Source organism: Oryctolagus cuniculus, chromosome 1, assembly GCF_051225735.1.
Source record: "Oryctolagus cuniculus isolate XC-2025 breed Fujian yellow rabbit chromosome 1, ASM5122573v1, whole genome shotgun sequence".
Classification (NCBI taxonomy): domain Eukaryota; kingdom Metazoa; phylum Chordata; class Mammalia; order Lagomorpha; family Leporidae; genus Oryctolagus; species Oryctolagus cuniculus.
Genome location: NC_142867.1, coordinates 82,074,473 through 82,097,584, shown reverse-complemented (window position 1 = coordinate 82,097,584; position 23,112 = coordinate 82,074,473).

Sequence of the window (23,112 nt, the reverse complement as noted above, 5' to 3'; positions counted from 1 at the left end):
ACAGTAATACTTTGGTTATACATAGAACATAAAATGGCCACTAGCATCAACATCCAGACCAAAGTACATATTATATTGTTCAATCAGCAATTGAAAACCAAATTTGCCAACTACAACAAACTGGTAAGTCATGGAATAAATTTTCAAATTTCAAATATAGTCCTTGGGTTATAGGGATTAAGAAGAAATTATTAAGCAAACAGATTCCAATACTTCATGAGGGTTCTCAAAGAGATATGAACACAGAAATTTGCAAGCCAAAGTATGGAATCTGACCATGACTCTCTCAAAGACATACAGAAGTTTTCTGATAAATTTTCTGAATATAGCAAATGGAGCAGTGTTTAAAAGCCTGGATAATGTCCCAAATGTGAAAATGCAATTCTGCCTGTCTCAGGTCATATTTTTGTTGCTCTCCTGTATGATTAAGCTATCACCAAGACCAGTGTATTCCATAGTCTTTCATCTAATTTTTTTACTCATAAGCTGGCTACAAAATAGATATTTTATAGTTTATTGTATTGTATTAGCAATACATGGGAAGCACTTTGCAGTGTTTAGCACATAATAATAACGCTAGCTTTTTAATTTTTGTTATTGTTATTTTAGTTGGTGTCTGTATTATGAATACTTTGTAGTAGTTTATAGTAAAACAAGCCATGCCATATTCAAATACCTGGAGTTTAAAATAAAGCAATAAGGAATAAATGATTTATAAAGTATAGTAATGAAGTAGCATGAACATGGAATTACACGTCACAATGCTTTTTTTTTCTGCTGGATAAGCAGCAATCATGTGCCCTCTGTTAGGGTAGAATTACTGCCAACTAAATTATAGTTGGCAGAGAGCTGCAGCTGCATTCTTCTGTATCATACAGAGGATGCCAAGTGTCAATGAAACAAACAGACCTACAGTGGCTAACAGTCCTAAGACCTGTTTCTACTTTACTTTCATTCTCATTCTTGACTATTTCTCAATTCTTTCAATATATTCATATTCTTTATGCAAGCATATATATATTATAAACTTCCTTATTGATACCAGTCTTTCAAATTGAATTATTCCTACTTTATAAATAGTGCGACTCTAAATGGAAAAACAGTGTTTAACTGTTATTGGAATAGAGTAGTTTTTGGTTAATATAGCACCCTCCACCAAGTAACTTTACCTTTAAAATCATGGCTACAGGCACTCATTTTATAAATCTAAATTAAGAAAGACATCACTCACAACAAAAAAAAGAGGCATTGCATTATCTTTGTTCATTTATTCAAAAGAGCCTTTAATTGTGGGGAAGGATATCCCTTTCCCCTCTAAATGTATCTCTTAAAAACACCTTGTACAATGCCTGGCACATAAATGAACCACCTAAAAAGTGTTACTGATTTAGAGGCATGCCATTTCATCCATTTGTCTAAGGAATTTATTCCAAATAAATATTTCATCATTATAGATCTTAGACTCATTAGCATAGGGAAAAGCTTTGTTTCTTAATAAAAGCAATATCTAAGATATCTAAATTACTATGGAGGTCATTTGAGAAAATAGCTTGAACTCTGTCACTGTGTTTCTTTAACTCTCTTTCTGGTTTTATTGAATTTAGTACCATCATCATCATCAGACTTCAAAGGCCCTTCTGCTCCCTTTTTTATTCAGAATGTAGAATCTGATAAAATAAATGCCTTTTAGATATCTCACAATGGATACTGCGAATTTTTGTTCAGAAAAGACTAAATGCATCAAATGTATTCCTCCTTGTATTCCTCTTAACTATCTGCTCTTCCTCTCATGTGCATATGTGTTTTATATCTCCTCCTCTCAACCTGAGTATCTCGTAATGGTTACTTACACCAGATTTCCTATTTCACCAAAACAGTATAGTCTTCATTTTTTAAAAAACAGATGCAACAAGAATAGTTTTAGATTGTTTAAACCACAACTTGGTGAGTCAGTACTGTGGCATAGTAGGTTGAGCCTTTGCCTGCAGCGTTCACATTCCATATGGGCACTGATTCGAGTCCTAGCTGGTCCTCTTCTGATCCAGCTCCATGTTAATGGCCTGGGAAAGCAGTGAAAGAGGGCCCAAGTGCTTGCTGCACCCATGTGGGATACTCGAAAGAAGCTCCTAGCTCCTGGCTTCAAATCTGCTCAGCAGGATGCGGCTGTTTAGGGAGTGAACCAGCAGATGGAAGATCTCTATCTCTTCCTCTCTCTCTCTCTGTAACTCTGCCTCTCAAATAAATAAATAAATCTTTATACAATTAAAAAAAATTTAAAAACCACAAACTATTTTTACTTGTTCCCATATAATCTCTCTTTCTTCCAAGAATAATTAGATTTATTTATTTATTTAGAGAGATCTTGCATCCATTTCATTCCACAACAACCACAGTGACCACAGCTGGTCCAGGCCAAATACAGTAGACAAGAGATACATCTGGGTCTCCCACAAGGGTTGCAGGAGCCCAAGTACTTGGACCATACTCCACTGCTTTCCCAGGCACACTGGCAGGGAATAGGATTGGAATTGGAGCAGCCAGGATGTGAACCGACACCCTGATGTAAGATACTGACGCTTCAGATGGAACACCAGCCCTAAGTTATGGTCTTTACTGAGGTTAACTCTCCACTAAAGAACTGGATCTCAACATCTCCAGGCAATATAAGGAATTTTCTTTTGAGATTTCCACCCTCTCTTTGAAAAGCTACTTATTTAATAAGTGACTAATCCTTCTCATTGTTTTATAAAAATACTTCAGTTAAAAGAATTTACTTCTTTGGTCCCATACTATACAGTATGTTTTTATTTTTGTTTTTGTCAGGGTCTCTGGTAATCTCTGTTACTAAATTTAAGTCACTAACAGGCTTCATCTAACTGAAGTTTTCTGAAAGATTTGACATTGTTATTTTGACATATTCAAAATTTTGTATCTGTGATATCACACTATTTATCTTTCTACTAAGCTAAATTACTCCATTTTCAATATTTATTTCTCAATTCTCTTCTCAGCTTCTAAATGTTCATTTCCCAGAAATCAGTCCTTAAATATTTTAATTATTTTCCTGTTACTTACTCCAATATCGTGCCTTTAATTAACAAAATCTATTTGTCAATGCCTAGTATTTCACTGCCAGCACTAATTTTTTCCATTGACATAAGACATTTCCACTTAGAAATGTATTAAGCATTGACATAGAATTTAGGAAACCAAAGTTTTGGGATCTCATTCAAAACTATCTCTGTCTCTCCTGTTGTCCTGTCAGTAAAAGTCATTGGCATTTACCAATGTGCCCAGGGTAAAAACTTAGAGTTGGACATACATCACTGGTTTTATACATATACATTTACATATGTATATTTACACATGCACATACAGTCTTTTGTAAACATCATAGAATGTATTTGTACAAGCTAAGATGGTAAGACCTCATTAGTGGTTAAATCTTAAAGGATAATGTGGTGTATGAGGTCAGTCTTAGAACAAAATATCTTTAAGCAATGCATGACTGTCTAAATATATATTTTGTCTTTATTATTCACAGATTCCGTATTCAAGATATGCTTACTCAGTAAAATTTATTGATAACTGCTAAATTAACATCTGCATATGTCTTGCTGACATGCACAGAGTGTTGGAAAGTTTGAGTTGATGGAAACACGTGTTCTCAGTTGAGACTGACCAAAATAACACTACCTTCTTGTTTCTTTCTGCTTTCATACTCATGTTGTAAATAAGCATATTTTTTCCTGATCTCTTTTGCACCAATTTTCTGTATTTGTTTATATATATATATGGCATTTTGACGGCAATATCTCTACCCACATTTCAAATCAAAGTGCCTGGGTTCAAGTCCCAGCTCTGCTCCTGATTCTGGCTTCCTGCTAATGAGCTCCCTGGGAGGCTCATCTACTTCATGACTCTGCCATCCATATGGGAGATCTTGATTGATTTCTCACTCCTGGACATTCAGGGACTGAACCAGCAGACAGGACACTTACGTCCTACATTCACAATTGGAATGTCACATCTTCAGAGATTCCTGCCTTCCTGACCACTCTGTGTAAAAAATCTATTACCTTGCGATCACTGGCCTGCTAATTTGCTTAAATTTCTGTATCATGTATTGTTGTCATGTACTTGTGAGCTCTCCATTGTTTCATTCACCACTGGCACTACATTACCTTCTGATACATGAGAAATGATCAACAAATATTTATGGAATAAGTAAATGAATAAATGTTTTTCACTGAATAATATACTATTAGTAAAAACTTGCTTAAATACTTGTAAAATATCTGGAAGAGTATTTGATAAATTATTTATGTCATCTCATTTTATTTATACATCTACTCTATGAAGAAGGAAATATAACTAACTACTTTGTGTAGTTAAAAAAAAAAGGCTCACAGAGTTTAAAAACACCTATGATCATGTAGTAAAAAAAAAAAAGTGTGACATACATTCAAAGCTAGTTCTATGCAATTCCAAAGCATTTGATCCTTTTGCTATATCATTCTAGCACATAAAAAAGCACATCATCCAGCTGCAGTCTTTCTGAAATAAATATATCAAGCTTCCGTTATTACAAATACTAACACCAAGCTTTCTGATCAATTGGAACAAGTAGGTTTGACTTTACCCCATTAGGTATTTGTCTGTTTATTCACCACCATTGAAGTATTCTCTTTAAAGCTGGTCTCTTTGGGAGCTGTAAATCTCTGTTTGATATGTCTTTTCTGTAAGCCCACAAAAGAAACCAGCATTTACCTGATCCAAAATAATGAAAGTGCACAAAAATCAATAATGGGAGAAGAATAGCTACCCTGAAATTATGTTTTCCATGAACAACAGCAACAAAGAGGAAAAAGACATGGCTCACAAAGAAGCTACTACTTTGCTCTTACATCATAGTAGGAATTTTCTCTGTGGAAAATTGGTCTGTTGAGTCTAGCATTAACGTGTAGTAAAGATGAAGCCAACATTTTCAGATGTCTGACTTGGACCTTATAAGATTATGGAAGCAAGACACAGAGATTTGGAGCCCTGGGTTCCAATCCTAGATTTGTCTTTTTGGACTTTGAAAGGAATGACATTATAAAACCTACTAGCTAGAGTATGTCGTGATAAATTAAGTAAAAATACCAGGTAAAGTCCAAAGAACTAAATTCTAATATATATTAGTAATTATTATGTTTTGAATTTTTTAAAGATTTATTTATTTGAAAGTCTGAGTTACACTGAGAGAGAAGGAGAGGTAGAGAGAAAAAAAAAAAGATCTTCCATCTGCTGATTCACTTCCCAATTGGCTAAAATGGTTGGAGCTGTGCCGATCCGAAGGCAGGAGCCAGGAGTTTCTTCTGGGTCTCCCACGTGGGTGCAGGGGCCCAAGGACTTGGGTCATCCTCCACTGCTTTCCCAGGCCACAGTAGAGTGCTGGATTGGGAGTGGAGCAACCAGGACTTGAATCGGTGCCCATATGGGCTGCCGGCACTGCAGGCAGCAGCCCTACTTGCTAAGCCACAGGACTGGCCCCATTTTTGGGCATTTTAATGCCCACAATAACCTTTCCAAATAGTCATTCTTAACTCCCTGTCTACATAAGAAACAATGAAGAGTGGATAGTTTTAATCACATAAGTGGGATTCTCATTCAGACTCTAAAAATGCTAATACTTTTTATTCATTTCAGACAATCTGCCTGTGGCAACCAGTGAGTCTTTACTGTGCACACATATAAGAATTAATTGATTTTGTTTCATTCTAGAGACTGTGTTTTCATCCTGTACAGCTTCAGTCTTCCTAGAAGTGGGCTCCAAGACAGAATTACTGGAGCTGCAAGTGATTTGGACAAGACTGAGCGAAGATAGATTAGTTGCCTAAGAGCTATCTGGGGAGTTGAGTGTAAGTGGTGAGTGGAGCATAAGGTCAGCATAAATACTGTGGCAAGGCCAATGGTGCAAAAGCTGCAGGTTGCCAACTGACTAAGCTCCTTTCAGACAAGTTCACTTATAAGGAATCTGAGTGGCAAACCTCCATGATACTATCAAGTCTCAATAAGCATATAAATAGCCACTCTCAAAAATATTAATATCAGCCAAAATAGAGTCTTATCTTCATCTTATTATTCTTCACACTCTACTTGACTTTGTTAATAGTTATTATTTCCAGCAACATGAAGAACTTGGCAATATCTCACAGCAGGTCTGGGTAACAAGAATGGCAAGAAAGTGAGGCAGTTTTAAGCTTGCTTTCACTTCCAGTTTATTCTGTACAGCATACAAAGAGTGCAAATAATGTATACAAGACCAAAAATGCAAGCAAGTGTATCCTCATTTCCACTAGTCATTAGTTTTAAACAGAGTGCCAATAAAGTTCAGTGGTTTTAGCTGATCACTTGGTTAGAGGAGGTCACTACTGTGAGCTTGTTATCCTTTCCATTATTAGGTTTGCATCATGTTAACACAATTATAAGAAAATGCGTATTTCTCTACGTGCAAGTACTCCTGCCTTCTATTACTCGCTTCACAGAAAGGTTTATAGAATGCCTAGGCATGGCCTATGAAAGATAAGGACTGTCATGTTTGTTTTTCTAGGCCTCTCTTGGAAGTCGATTTTAGAAACTATTTATTTGCACAACTTATTCCCATGTGCAGGCTTTTCATATAAACTGAGCTCATCATCTTCCCCTTACAATTTCTTTTCCTGTATAACCCATCTCAGTGGAACAGTTATTTATGTAGGCAGGGAAGATATGTACATTAACTTTTAGCTTTCTCTAAACTGTGATAACTCTATCAGTATGTCAGAGGGATGCTGAGAATACAATGTACAAGAAGGCATTTGTTTATTTTTATTTATATTCATCTCATCTGAGAAGTGAATATTACAAGATAATAGATATATATCCAGTATTTTAAAAAATACTCATTAATGCTACAGCTTACATTAGCAAGTACTTTCTAAGATAGTGAATTTTACTTCCTTTCCCCTGGAGTTTGCTACCTAGACATGTATTTTTGCTTGCTATTACCTTTAATAGAGGCACTACTATTACACTACTATTACAGTATAATTATATCAGTCAGACTCTCATGAAACAAATGTACATGATTCTTTATATTTTGTCCCAAGCAAATTTTATCTGCACTAAACTATGTATTTCCTAACATAGGCTTAAGGCCTATTGGAGATCTTCCCTCCACAGAGCTGGACAGAAATTTGAGTAGAATTCCTTCAGTCTCTTTGCCCAGTGAGGGACAGAGGTGTAGGAAACAGTTCATTGTCACAGGATTTATTCTTCAGAGTATGACTTAGTACTGTTAGGTCAATATGCACAGTTCAAAGAACCTAAGGGAAGTGTACCTTTTTAAATTTTGGTTGGAGAGAATGACAAGTAATGATATCAATAATAAGCCAGAGTACTTGGCAGCTGTATTTGAAGGAAAAAGAAAAAACACCTAGCTTTAATCAGAAAAAATACATATACACATTATTTAATGTCTTGATAGTATTTTTTCTTAACAATAGTAGACCTACCATTAGAATTTAAACATTTTTTTAATTCCAAGTATTCTTTATTTATCCATGATAAGATACTGCATATTTGCACAAATGATATTAGATTGTTACAGGCATCTGGGATCATTCAGCTGAGAGATTGTCTGGAGACAGGCAGGGTAGCAGAATGTTACATGGATTTCAATGTGGTACCTGTTGAGAACAACTACAAAGTCACAGTAGGATGCTTAGAAGGTAACAGACAAGAACATTTCCACTTTCCAAATATGCCTGTCATTATTAAGAAAAAGGGTAAAAGATGTAGGTTTACATATGAATGATTAAAAAAGATATAAGTGAAATATTCCATAGTGGGGGTAATTTAGACAAATGACAGTATTTCCAGGTAAGAGAATTGTTCAAGACCAGAGAACTTGGGATGAACTTTGTGACATACGCAGAGAAAACTTCCATAACTTGGGTGAAAAAAAGAAGTACTCATCATAAGAGTGGAAGAAATAAAATTATGTGTTAGCAATGGCTTTCAAGCAGCTAATTATATTCCTAAGAATCATAATAACATTATTTCTAAAAACAAGTAAACTTTTTCAAGAATTTCCAAACTACTAATAGAATCAAAAGTCAGAGAAATTAGAGAGAAAAGAATGGAAATGCTATATTCACCATTATTGAATTATTTCATTACTCTGTATTTTTGTTGAGAAAAGGAGGATAACTTTTGAAAATAAAGCTATTAATGCATTCTGTTAGAAAAATAAGTAACATGCCATTGTAACTTTAGCTCAAAGCCTTGTTATTAAATTCTTTTTTTTAAATTTATTTAATGAATATAAATTTCCAAAGTACGATTTATGGATTACAATGGCTTCCCCCCCATACCGTCCCTCCCACCCACAACCCTCCCCTTTCCCACTCCCTCTCCCCTTCCATTCACATCAAGATTCATTTTCGATTATCTTAATATATAGAAGATCAGCTTAGTATACATTAAGTAAGGATTTCAACAGTTTGCTCCCACACAGAAACATAAAGTGAAAAATAATAGATGATTTTTTTTAATGATGATGAAATCAGATCAGACCTATTGTCATGTTTAATCCCAGTGAGAGTCAAGTTGGGAGTTGATAATTTCTTTTTTTTTTTTTTTTTTTTTACAGAGGATCAGTTTAGTATGCATTAAGTAAAGATTTCAACAGTTTGCACCCCCATAGAAACACAAAGTGAAATATATTGTTTGAGTACTCGTTATAGCATTAAATCTCAATGTACAGCACATTAAGGATAGAGATCCTACATGAGGAGTAAGTGCACAGTGACTCCTGTTGTTGACTTTACCAATTGACAATCCTGTCTATGGCATTAGTAATCTCCCCATGCTCCAGTCATGAGTTTCCAAGGCTATGGAAGCCCTCTGAGTTCTCCGATTCTTATCTTGTTTAGACAAGGTCATAGTCAAAGTGGAGGTTCTCTCGTCCCTTCAGAGAAAGGTACCTCCTTCTTTGAAGACCTGTTCTTTCCACTGGGATCTCACTCACAGAGATCTTTCGCCAGAGTGTCTTGGCTTTCCATGCCTGAAATACTCTCATGGGCTTTTCAGCCAGATCGGAATGCCTTTAGGGCTGATTCTAAGGCCAGAGTGCTATTTAGGACATCTGCCATTCTATGAGTCTGCTGAGTATCTCACTTCCCATGTTGGATCACTCTCCCCTTTATTTATTCTATCGGTTAGTGTTAGCAGGTACTAGACTTGTTTATGTGCTCCCTTTGACTCTTAGTCCTTTCATTATGATCAATTGTGAACTGAAATTGATCACTTGGAATAGTGAGATGGCATTGGCACATGCCACCTTGATGGGATTGAATTGGAATCCCCTGGTATGTTTGTAACTCTACCATTTGGGGCAAATCAGCTTGAGCATGTCCCAAATTATACATCTCTTCCCTCTCTTATTCCCACTCTTATGTTTAACAGGGATCACATTTCAGTTAATTTTCAACACTTAAGAATAACTGTGTATTAATTACAGAATTAAACCAGTCATATTAAGTAGAACAGACAAAAAAAAAACTACTAAGAGGGATAATGTATTAAGTTGTTCATTAACAGTCAGGGCTATGCTGATCAAGCCACCATTTCCCATAGTGTCCACCTCACTCCAACAGGTTTCCCTCTTGGTGTTCAGTCAGTTGTCACCGATCAGGGAGAACATATGATATTTGTCCCTCTGGGACTGGCTTATTTCACTCAGCATGGTGTGTTCCAGATTCCTCCATTTTGTTGCAAATGACTGGATTTCATTGTTTCTTACTGCGGTATAGTATTCTAAAGAGTACATATCCCATAATTTCTTTATCCAGTCAACTGTTGATGGGCATTTAGGTTGGTTCCAGGTCTTAGCTATTGTGAATTGAGCTGCAATAAACATTAGGGTGCAGACCGCTTTTTTGTTTGCCAATTTAAATTCCTTTGGGTAAATTCCAAGGAGTGGGATGGCTGGGTCGAACGGTAGGGTTATATTCAGGTTTCTGAGGAATCTCCAGACTGACTTCCATAGTGGCTTGACCAGTTTGCATTCCCACCAACAGTGGGTTAGTGTCCCTTTTCCCCCACATCCTCGCCAGCATCTGTTGTGGGTAGATTTCTGCATGTGAGCCATTCTAAACGGGGTGAGGTGAAACCTCATTGTGGTTTTGATTTGCATTTCCCTGATTGCTAATGACCTTGAACATTTTTTCATGTGCCTGTTGGCCATTTGGATTTCCTCTTTTGAAAAATGTCTATTGAGGTCCTTGGCCCATCTCTTAAGTGGGTTGTTGGTTTTGTTTTTGTGGAGTTTCTTGATCTCTTTGTAGATTCTGGTTATTAACCCTTTATCTGTAGCATAGTTTGCAAATATTTTTTCCCATTCTGTCGGTTGTCTCTTCACTCTCCTGACTGTTTCTTTTGCAGTACAGAAACTTCTCAATTTGATGCAATCCCAATAGTTGATTTTGGCTTTGACTGCCTGTGCCTCCCGGGTCTTTTCCAGAAATTCTTTGCCTGTGCCAATATCTTGAAGGGTTTCTCGAATGTTCTCTAATAACTTGATGGTGTCAGGTGGTAGATTTAGGTCTTTAATCCATGTTGAGTGGATTTTTGTGTAAGGTGTAAGGTAGGGGTCTTGCTTCATGCTTCTGCACGTGGAAATCCAGTTTTCCCAGCACCATTTATTGAATAGACTGTCCTTGCTCCAGGAATTGGTTTTAGATCCTTGATCAAATATAAGTTGTCTGTAGATGTTTGGGTTGATTTCTGGTGTTTCAATTCTGTTCCATTGGTCTATCCATCTGTTTCTGTACCAGTACCATGCTGTTTTGATTACAGCTGCCCTGTAGTATGTCCTGGAATCTGGTATTGTGATGCCTCTGGCTTTGTTTTTGTTGTACAAGATTGCTTTAGCTATTCGAGGTCTCTTGTGCCTCCATATAAATTTCAGCACCATTTTTTCCAGATCTGAGAAGAAGGTCTTCGGTATATTGATTGGTATTGCATTGAATTTATAAATTACTTTTGGGAGAATGGACATTTTGATGATATTGATTCTTCCAATCCATGAGCATGGAAGATTTTTCCATTTCTTGGTATCCTCTTCTGTTTCTTTCTTTAAGGTTTTGTAGTTTTCATCGTAGAGATCTTTAACGTCCTTGGTTGCATTTATTCCAAGGTATTTGATTGTTTTTGTAGCTATTGTGAATGGGATTGATCTTAGAAGTTCTTCCTCAGCCATGGCATTGTCTGTGTATATAAAGGCTGTTGATTTTTGTGCATTGATTTTATACCCTGCTACTTTGCCAAAATCTTCTATGAGTTCCAATAGTCTCTTAGTAGAGTTCTTTGGGTCCCCTAAATAAAAAATCATGTCATCTGCAAAGAGGGATAGTTTGAGTTCTTCCTTCCCAATTTGTATCCCTTTAATTTCTTTTTTTTGCCTAATAGCTCTGGCTAGAACCTCCAGAACTATATTGAATAGCAGTGGTGAGAGTGGGCATCCCTGTCTGGTACCAGATCTCAGTGGAAATGCTTCCAACTTTTCCCCATTCAATAGGATGTTGGCTGTGGGTTTTTCATAGATTGCTTTGATTGTATTGAGGAATGTTCCTTCCAAACCCAGTTTGCTTAGAGTTTTCATCATGAACGGGTGTTGTATTTTATCAAATGCTTTCTCGGCATCTATTGAGATAATCATATGGTTTTTCTTCTGCAGTCTGTTAATGTGGTGTATCACATTGATTGTCTTGCGCACATTAAACCATCCCTGCATACCAGGGATAAATCCCACTTGGTCTGGGTGGATGATCTTTCTGATGTGTTGTTGCATTCTATTGGCCAGAATTTTATTGAGGATATTTGCATCTATGTTCATCAGGGATATTGGTCTGTAATTCTCTTTCAATGCTGCATCTTTTTCCGGCTTAGGAATTAAGGTGATGCTGGCTTCATAGAAAGAATTTGGGAGGATTCCCTCTTCTTCGATTGTTCTGAATATTTTGAGAAGAATTGGAGTTAGTTCTTCTTTAAACGTCTGGTAGAATTCAGCAGTGAATCCATCTGGTCCTGGGCTTTTCTTTGTTGGGAGGGCCTTTATTACTGTTTCAATTTCTGTTTCAGTTATGGGTCTGTTTAGGTTTTCGATGTCTTCCTGGTTCAATTTAGGTAGGTTGCATGTGTCCAGGAATCTATCCATTTCTGATAGGTTTCCCTGTTTGGTGGCATGCAAGTCCTTGTAGTAATTTCTGATGATTCTTTTTTATTTCTGTGGTGTCTGTTGTTATGTTTCCTTTTTCATTTCTGATTTTATTGATTTGGGTCTTTTCTCTTCCTTTTTTAGTTAGTTGGGCCAATGGGGTGTCAATTTTGTTTATTTTTTCAAAAAACAAGCTCCTCGTTTGGCCGATTTTTTGGAATGTTTTTCTTGATTCAATCCTGTTGATTTCTTCTCTGAATTTAATTATTTCTCTTCTCCTACTAGATTTGGGTCTGGTTTGCTGTAGGTTTTCTAGATCCTTGAGGTGCATTGAAAGCTCATCTATTTGGTGCCTTTCTAATTTCTTGATGTAGGCACCTATTGATATAAACTTTCCTCTTAACACTGCTTTTGCTGCGTCCCATAAGTTTTGGTATGTTGTGCTGTTATCCTCATTTACTTCCAGAAAATTTTTGATTTCTCTTTGATTTCTTCTATCACCCATTGTTCATTCAGGAGCATGTTGTTCAATCTCCATGTGTTTGCATATGCTCTAGGGATTCCTGAGTTGCTAATTTCCAACTTCATTCCTTTATGGTCTGAGAAGCTGCATGGTATGATTCTAATTCTTTTGAATTTGCTGAGACTTGCTTTATGGCCTAGTATGTGGTCAGTCCTAGATAAGGTTCCATGTACTGCTGAGAAGAATGTAAAATCTTTAGCTGTAGGATTGAAAGTTTTGTATATATCTGTTAGATCCATTTGGGCTATAGTGTCGTTTAAATCTACTGTATCCTTGTTGATCTTCTGTCCTATTGATCTGTATTTCTGAGAGTGGAGTATTGAAGTCCCCCAGTACTATTGTATTGGGGTCTAAGTCTCCCTTTAAGTCCGTTAACAAATCTTTTAGATAAACCGGTGCCCTGTAGTTAGGTGCACATACATTGATAATTGTTATATCTTCCTGTTGAATTTATCCCTTAATCATTATGTAGTGTCCCTCTTTGTCTCTCTTAACGGTTTTTGTGGTAAAGTTTATGTTGTCTGATATTAAGATGGCTACGCCCGCTCTTTTTTCATTTCTGTTGGCATGGTATATCTTTTTCCAGCCTTTCACTTTCAGTCTGTATGGATCTTTGTTGGAAAGATGTGTTTCTTGTAAGCAGCAAATAGATGGGTTTTATTCCTTAACCCAATCAGCCAATCAGTGTCTTTTAAATGGACAATTCAGGCCATTCACATTCAATGTGACTAATGATAAGTGGTAACTTTGCCCTGCCATTTGCCAAAGATTAAATTCTTTTTTAAAATTTACTTTATTTGAGAGGCAGAGTTAGAGAGAGAGAGAGCGATCAAAAGCTGCAATGGCAGGAGTCAGGAGCCAGGAGTTTCTTCCAGAGCTCCCACACAGGTGAAGAGGCCAAATCATATGAGCTATCTTCTTCTGCTGTCCTAGGCCATAAGCAGAGAGTTGGATTGAAGAGGAGCAGCCAGACACAAACTATTGTCCATATGGGATGCTGGCACCACAAGCAGAGGCTTAGCCTATTATGTCACAGCACTGGCCCCTGTTGTTAAATTCTTGCACTTCCTGTTTAGTAGTGTTCAAATGACTATTAATTTGTAAAATCAGAAAAAATATTTCTGACAATTTTGTTTTAGAGATTGTATTATATAATGTATGTTAAGTGTGTAGCATAAAGCAAACCCAAAATACAAAAGCTTTTCTGAAGCTGACAGATGTTTAAGGAAAATATGCCAAAATAGTATCTGTAACAATGAAAGAGTATTGCAGTAGTTGCATTTATTAACTGATTTATTGTTATTAATTTTTAAATTTGTCTGAAGTAAAATTAACTTTTTGAAGTAGGGTACTACATTTTTTTTGACAGGCAGTTAGACAGTGAGAGAGAAACAGAGAGAAAGGTCTTCCTTCCATTGGTTCACCCCCCAAAAATGGCAGATATGGCCCACGTGCTGCACCAATCCAAAGCCAGGAACCAGGTGCTTCCTTATGGTCTCCCATGCAGGTGCAGGGCCCAAGCACTTTGGCCATCCTCCACTGTCTTCCCAGGCCACAGCAGAGAGCTAGACTGGAAGAGGAGCAACCGGGACAGAACCAGCACCCCAATAGGGACTAGAACCCAGAGTACGTGGTGCCGGCCAGGGTACTAAAAATTTTATATACACTTAGATTTATGTAATCACCACTGTTAAGATGCAGAACAATCTAGCACTCCTGTGAATTTACATAAAGCTAGACTCTCAAACCTGATACTTGCAACTCCTAAATTTTGCTGTCATTAAAGTTTCTCCTTTTTCAGTATGTCAGGCAAATGGAATCACATAGTAATGTTTTGAGGCTGATTTCTTTCACTCATCATAGCTTATTTGGTATCCATCCTAACTATGGTTTATATTTTAATAGCTTGTGCCTTTTTAGTGCAGAGCAGTATTCCGTACTATGGGTAAACCAGTTTGTTTATCCATTCAGTCACCAACGGAAATTTAGATTGTGCTTATTTTTAAATAGTTCTGAATAAAGCTGCTATGAGTTTTGGTATGCAGAGAACTTCTCTGTAATGGCCTTATTGATAATTCTCACCAGATAATTTTGTAATGAGATGTCCCTATAACTATAGGTTGCTAAGTAGCATCCCTGTCTTCTACCAGTAGCACTCTATTCCCATTCATAAGATCAAAATTGAGTTAATGTATTTTCCAATATCCAATAGGGTAGAGTGTAAATTGCCTCCTAGGTGCATACGTTTTTGATCAACATGCATTTTGAGTTATGTGGGATACACAGAAGTGGATTTATTGGCATCAAGGTGGCATGTACCAATGCCATCTCACTAGTCAAAAGTGATCAATTTCAGTTCACAATTGATCACACTGATAGGTCCAAGAATCAAAGAGATCACATAAACAAGACTAGTGTCTGCAAATACTAACTGATAGAATAAAAAAGGGAGAGAATGCTCCAACATGGGAAGCGGGATACACAACAGACTCATAGAATGGCAGATGTCCTAAATAGCACTCTGGCCTCAGAATCAGCCCTTAAGGCAGTTGGATCCAGCTAAAAAGCCCATGAGAGTTTCACAGGCATGGAAAGCCAAGACACTGTGGCCAAAAAAAAAAAAAAAAAAAAAAAACCTAAATGAAAAAAAAAAAAAAAAAGAGGACCTAGATGAAAGATCTCTGTGATTGAGATCCCAATAAAAAGAATGGACCATCAAAGAAGAAGGTACCTTTCTCTGAAGGGAGGAGTGAACCTCCACTTTGACCTTGTCTAAATAAGATCAAAGTCGGTGAACTCAAAAGGCTTCCATAGCCTTGGCAACTCATGACAAGAGCCTAGTGAGATTACTGACACCATAAACAAGAGCGTCAATTTGTTAAGTCAACAACAGGCATCACTGTGCACTTACTCCCCATGTAGGATCTCTGTCCTTAATGTGTTGTTCAATGTGAATTAGTGTTCTAACTAGTACTCAAACAGTAATTTACACTTTATGTTCTGTGTGGATGCAAACTGTTGAAATCTTTACTTAATATGTACTAAATTGATCTTCTGTATATAAAGGTAATTGAAAATGAATCTTGATGTGAATAGAACGGGAGAGGGAGTGGGAGTTGGGAGGGTTGCGGGTGGGAGGGAAGTTATGGGGGGGGAAGCCACTGTAATCCATAAGCTGTACTTTGGAAATTTATATTTGCTAAATAAAAGCTAAAAAAAAGAAGAGGGTTTGGAACATAAGATAATTATATATTTAATGCTATAATTAATTTTCAAATTATCTTTTAGAGAGTCTGTAGCATTTTTCCCCCAGAAAAGTAATATAGGAGATTTTAAGCTGTCCTTAATTTTTTTTTGTATTAAAAAGTATTTGAGAGGTAGAGAGAAAAAGCCCATTTACTGGCTCACTCCCTGAATGCTTGCATTGGTCCCAGGACAGCTGGGAGAAAAGGTTGGGAGCCATGATTCATTCTAGGTCTCCCAGGGTAGGCATCCATAGGAATCTGGAGCCAGGAGATATAGCTGAATATTAAACTCAGGCACTCTAATGTGAGATGAGAGTGTCCCAACCAGTACTCTGTTAGGCTAAATGCCCAATCTGTGCTTCATTCCTCTACCCATTATTGTCAGAAGAGCAACTTTAACCAGCATTTAATAGTATCTTGCGATGTTAATTTGAATATCCTTTAGGACTGATGACACTGAACATCTACATAAGCTTATTTGGCAGTCAGGTATTTTCTTTGATCAAGTATTATTTAAATATTTAGTTCATTTTTATTAGGTTATTTGTTTTGTTACTGCTTAATTTTCTATTTTTTAAAAATTTTATTTTTAACTGAGACAAAAATAGTACTTTTTGATATATATGTGTGTTATAAATATTCAAATGAGGTGAACACATCTATCTCCTCATTTATCATTTTTATGAAAAAAATTAAAAATACTTTCTTATAGCTTTCTTTTGGTAAAACATATAGTACCTTACTGATATCTATAGACTCCCTACTGTGCAACAGAGCACCAGAACTTCTTTCTTCTCTATAACTGTAACTTAGTATGTATTAATAACCTTTCCCATCTGGCTCACTTCTCCCCTTTGGTGGCCAACTCTCTCAAGTCCTATGAGATCAAATTTTCATGTTGCACATATAAGTAAGATCAAGGTAGAATTTGTATTTCTGTGCCTGACATTTCATTTATTATAATGACCTAGAAAACAAATGTAATGAACTATATTCATCTGTGCTGTTGCAAATGACAACGTGTCATCTTTTTATGACTGCATAGTATTCTATTGTGTGCATGTACCACATTTTCTTTATTTTGTCATCACTGATGGACACTTAGGTTGTTTCTAACTTTTGGTTACTGTTAGTAGTACTGCAATAAGCATGGAAGTATGATGTCTCTTTAACAGATTGATTTCATTTCCTTTGGATATATACTTGGTAGTGGAATGCTAGACCATATGGAAGTCCTGATTTTAGCTTTATGAGGAAATCTCATGCTGTTTTTCACAATGGCTATCCCAATAAACATTCTTATCAACAGTCTGCAAGTTTTCCTTATTATCCAAATACTTGTAAGTACTTGTTAGCTATTGTCTTATTAGTAATATCCAATCTAACTGGAGTAAAGTGATATCTGATTGTAGCTGTGATTTGAATTTATTTGTAAATGATGGAGCAATATATCTGACAATACATTTTTCAAAGCTAGATATACCAATGGCCAATGAGTGTGACTAAACATGCTCAACATCAATATATTGTTTATATACTATGGAAACAAGTCATTTGCCAAATTGTGATTTTCACACATTTTCTACTATTCTGTTACTTTCTCACTTTCTGAATAATTTCTTTAAGAGAATAAAAGCTTTTAATTTTTATAAAGATCATTTAATCTTCTTTCTCTTTAACATATGCATGCTTTTGTTTTTGTACTTTTTCAGCTACTTGCTTGACTCAAGATCACACAGGATTTTTCCTATATTTGCTCTAGTATTTTAAATTTTTAAATTAGATCAACAAACCACTTTCAGTCAATTTCTGTATATAATATAAAATGTTAATGAATATATATTATTTTTATGTGAATGTTCAACTGTTCCAGCACCATTTCCTAAAAACATAACAATTTTTCATTGAATTACCATTATACTTTTTTCAAAATCAATTGACCATATTTAAAGCTCTGTATCTTTTTCAGTTGGTCCACATGTCCATCTCTTTTTGCCTGTACCACACCGTCTTGAGTATTGTAACTTTATAGTATGTCTAAGGATCACATAGTGTAGGTCATCGGACTTTATTCTTTTCTTATACGATTATATTTATTTATTTGAAAGGTAGAGTTACAGACAGAAAGGGAGAAAGAGAAACAAAGGTCTTCCATCTGTTGGTTCACTTCCCAAGTGAGCCAATCTGAAGCCAGGAGCCAGAAGCTTCTCCCGGGTCTCCCACATGGGTACAGGGCCCAAACACTTGGGCTGTCTTCTACAGCTTTGCCAGCCCATAGCAGAGAGCTGGATTGGAAGAGGAGCAGCTGGGACTAGCACCAGCACCCATATGGGATTCTGGCACTGAAGGCTGAGGCTTAGCCCATTACACCACAGTGTTGGACCCCTAACATTATTCTAGTTTTCAAAATTGTTTTGACTGTTCAAGTTCTTATAGATTTTCATCTACCTTTTAGGATCAGCTCATCTATAAATACCATGAACCCTACTAAATTTTTTAAAAAGATTTGTTTTATTTATTTGAAAGACAGACTTACAGAGAGAGGTAGAGACAGAAAGAATCTTCTATTCTGCTGATTCACTCCCCAATTGGCAGGAACGGCCAGAGCTGCACCGATCCGAAGCCAGGAGCCAGGAGCTTCTTCCGAGCCTCCCATGTAGGTGCAGGGCCCAATGACCTGAGCCATCTTCTACTGCTATCCCAGGCCACAGCAGAGAGATGGATCAGAAGAGGAGTTGCTGGGACTAGAACTGCCATCCATATGGGATGCTGGTGCTTCAGGCCAGGGCTTTAAACCACTGAGCCACAGGGACAGCCCCCCTACTAATATTTTGATTAGGAGTGCATTAAACTTGTACATCTATTAGGAAAAAGTTGATATCTTATACTACATCTTTTAATCTATTAACACAATATTACTTCTGTCTGTTTATTTAGGTCTTCTTTCCATATTCAATTATTGTATCTTAGATTAGCATCTTAATATTTTGTTGGGGTGTGGAAGATTAATAAAATGTAGTTTTATTTCTAAATTTTGTTTTCCAGTTCTTACTGGGTATGATTCTTATTTATTGGTCTTCCATTGTGTAAACTTGGTAAACTTACTTATTAACTTTAAAATCTATTTAATATATTCACTGAGAGGTTTTTTATATAGAAAATTGTAATAGCCACAAAAAAAGTGGTTTCCCTCACTTCTTGGAGCATTGTTTTAGTAGCTGGATTTAAAACATTGTTCTGAAGCTCTAACATTTGATTTATTTGTCTTTGTTAGCATCTGCTCATTTTTCCTCCTCTTGAGCATCATTTTAGTTTTCCTGGTTCTTTGTATGTTGAGTAATTTTTAATTACAGCCTGCAAACTTTTAATACAATGATTCTCATATAAGTACATTTTCTTTTGTACTCTGTATATTAGAAGGTAGTCAATCCTGTTGGATTCAGATTTTAATTCCTAGATTAACCTGTGAGGAGTTAATCCAATATCATTTTAGTTTATGAAGCCTGTATTGTTTTTCTGATTTTTACTGCTTGGGCCATGATCAGTGTTCCTTAGTGCAAATCAAATTTTATAGCTTTTTCTGGGCTGCTTTTGATTCCTGTCAAGCATGTGTGGCTATTTAGTGAGCTTTGGACTTTGTATGCTGATACAAAGGACCTCCTTCTCAAGCTCCATTCTCTCAATGGTCCTCCCTCCATTTGACTTTCCAGGGTTCCCTTTTCCTGATGTTGTATCTAAAATGCCCAATATGCCACACTGCCCAAGGTCAATTTCACCCTATGGCAATATGCCAAATGAAAGTATAGAAGACTACTTCTGATATTGAACTATGGTCACCACTTCTGCCCAGTAAGGGTGAAGAGAATCAGAAACATTTGCCATGCAGAGGCAGATTCCGGTGTGCCAATTATGGAAGAATGTTGACTCATTCCTTTAAAATTAAATATACTACTTTCACAAGGCAAATCAAAAGGATAACATATAATTCTTACCATATAGTGACAGTGCAATTCGGAACTAATCTATGGATTTGGGGTAGTTCTACAAAATACTCTACAGATCGAGGACTTGGGTAGATGACTTATTGTTGGAGAAAATCCTCCTCTCCTGCAGTGTGAGAATTGGGATCTTTTACCAGGAGGAAAGAGATGAAATAAAAAATGAATTACTGATGACCATTTTATTCATATAAAGTGCATCAACTTAAGGAAAAGGTATTGTATGGAATGGGAGACATTTTTCAAATATATGAAATCAATACACGTATTATCTGTATGGTCAATCAAGTATTTCAAAGACTCTATTTCTTTTTTTAAAGATTTATTTATTTATTTATTTATTTGAAAGTCAGAGTTACACAGAGAGAGAAGGAGAAGCAGAGAGAGAGAGGTTTTCCATCTGCTAGTTCACTCCCCAGTTGGCCTCAAAGGCCGGAGACGTGCCAATCCGAAACGAGGAGCCAGAAGCTTCTTCTGGGTTTCTCCCATGAGTGCAAGGACCTAAGGACTTGGGCCATCTTCTACTGCTTTCCCAGGCCATAGCAGAGAGCTGGATCAAAAGTGGAACAGCCAGGATGTGGACTGGCACCATATAGGATACTGGCACTGCAGGCTGTAGCTTTACCTACTACACCACAGCATCAGCCACAAGACTTTATTTCTTGATAAAATAATATCTCTAAGTGTGAGGTAGAGAAGAAATATTCCCATTGTCATTTAAGAAAAATTTTCTCAGATATTCCAAGGTGGCAGTATAGCAACAGGACAATCCAAATCATGTGTGGCAAAATTGATAATTAAAAAGGAGAGAAGATACACACCTGAGATAAAGCCATGGGAAATTTGCAGTGGGAAACTCAAGAGAGCAACAGAGACTAGGCAGGTCCATGCTTAAAGAGCAAATAAGAATGTAAATGGCAGAGGCTTGTACTAGGGAGGTCAATGCCAGCCCTCATGTGAGACAGGAATCTATAGGTTCATGGAGCTGCAGACTGCAGTGGGAGGGAGAGCTTGGAAAACTGCTTTTGAAATTCCACACAGGAAGAATAAGAAAATAGAGAGGAACAAATAGAGAGGTCTGGCTCCTCCCTGCTCACCTCCCTCTCCCCTCCCCACACCTGGACCTGCAGCTGGCTGGAAGAATCATTTTGACCCATTATTTATTTGTTTACATTCCAGGATGCAAGCAGGGGATTGCTGCCCTTGCCTATCATGTGCGTGCCCATTAATAGCATGCCCATTAATAGTGGGGGTCACTTCACCTCACCCTTCACCCAGGAAGGAGGAGCACAACAATTAAGAATTTCTTCCCCCATCATGCAGCCTGTACAGCAAGGAAAAATACTGACAACCAGAAGTTTGTACCAGTCCCCACCATTGAGAAGTTAGCCACTCTTCAGTAGGCGGGGCTCCAAACACCCAAGCTTGTACCTGCCTCCACCACCATTGAGAAGTGAGCTGGGCTCCAGTGGGCAGGGTTTGGCACACCTGCTCCCAATGCACAGACCCATAGCAGCTCATAAAAGGGGCTTCCCCACAGAAAAATCCCCAAAAATTAAAGGTGAAGTTTGTTAAGCAAGGCAATTCAGTCTGGAACACACCAGAGACTAACACCAGGGCATCCTGCAACAGTGAGGAAAAGGGCGGGTCACACCAACAGAGGTGAAAACCTTCTCCAACCAAATATCCAGAGGAAAGCTACAAAACCTGACAGGGGCTCTACCTTGGACATATGCTCCACCCTGGAATATTGAAGAGAGCACCCAGGCCACATCCAGCACATACCTCTTGTTACTCACTGAAATTATAGATGACTCAATAATCTACAAAGATGTAAATCAAAGATAAAAGCAACCAGACCAAAAAAAATGCAAAAATGTTGAAAGAAAAGAGGAAAAACCCTAAATAAGAATAAGGAAGACATTATGAGCCCCCTAAAGGAACACTACAACACTTCAATAGTAGAAGGGTGAAGATGAAGAGATCGAAGATATGCCAGAATTAGAATTCATTAAAGTAATCATCAGATAACAAGAAGCAATCAGAAGCAAATTCATGATCTAAATGGAAATTTCTCCCATGAAATTGAGATATTAAAGATAAATAAGAATTAAATACTATAAATGAAAAATTAATTAGGTCAAATAAAAATGCATTGTAAGGTTTCAACAACAGAGTTGATGAGGCAGAAGAGAAAATATCTGAACTAGAAGACAAATCTCTGGAAATTTTACAGTTAGACAAAAAACGAGAAGAAGAAATCAGAGAACTAAAAAACACACTTGGAGATCTACAAGATAACATCAAACAACACAATATATAAGTCTTAGGAGATCCAGGAAGCCATGGAAAGAGAGAAAGGATTAGAAGGCCTTTTCAGAGAAATAATAACAGAAAGCTTCCCTAATTTGGAGAAAGAGACATCCATGTACAGGAAGCACACTGAACTCCTAATAGATATGTCCAGAAAAGATTTTCATCATGACACACTGTAGTAAAACTCTCCATAGTAAAACATTAGGAAAAGATTCTAAAATGTACATAAGAGAAATGTCAATTTTTTTCAGATGAACTCCAGTTAGACTCACAGTGGACTTCTAATCAGAAAACCTACAAGGTAGGAGAAAATGGCGAGATATATTTCAAGTCATAAGGGAAAAAAAAATATCAACCCAGAATACTATACCCTGCAAAGCTCTCATTTATGAATCAAAGTGAAATAAGTAACTTTCATAACAAATTATAATTGAAAGAATGTGTTACCGCCCATCCAGCAATACAAAAGATGCTTAAGGATGTGCTACACACAAAAACACAGAAATAGGGTCATCAAAACAAAAGATGCTGAAAGAAAAACAAACAAACAAACAAACAAAACAACAAAACAAACAAACAAACAAAAAAAAAAAAAAACAAAAAACTCCCAGCAAAAATACCAAGGAAATCCAAATTAAAAAATAGGGCTATTAATGGAAATATAGCAGGGCAGTCGTTACTTAACAATAGTCACCCTGAATGCAAATGATCTCAACTCTCCAATTAAAAGATACAGACTGGCTGAATGGATTAAAAAAGAAAACCCACCTATTTTCTGCCTAAAAG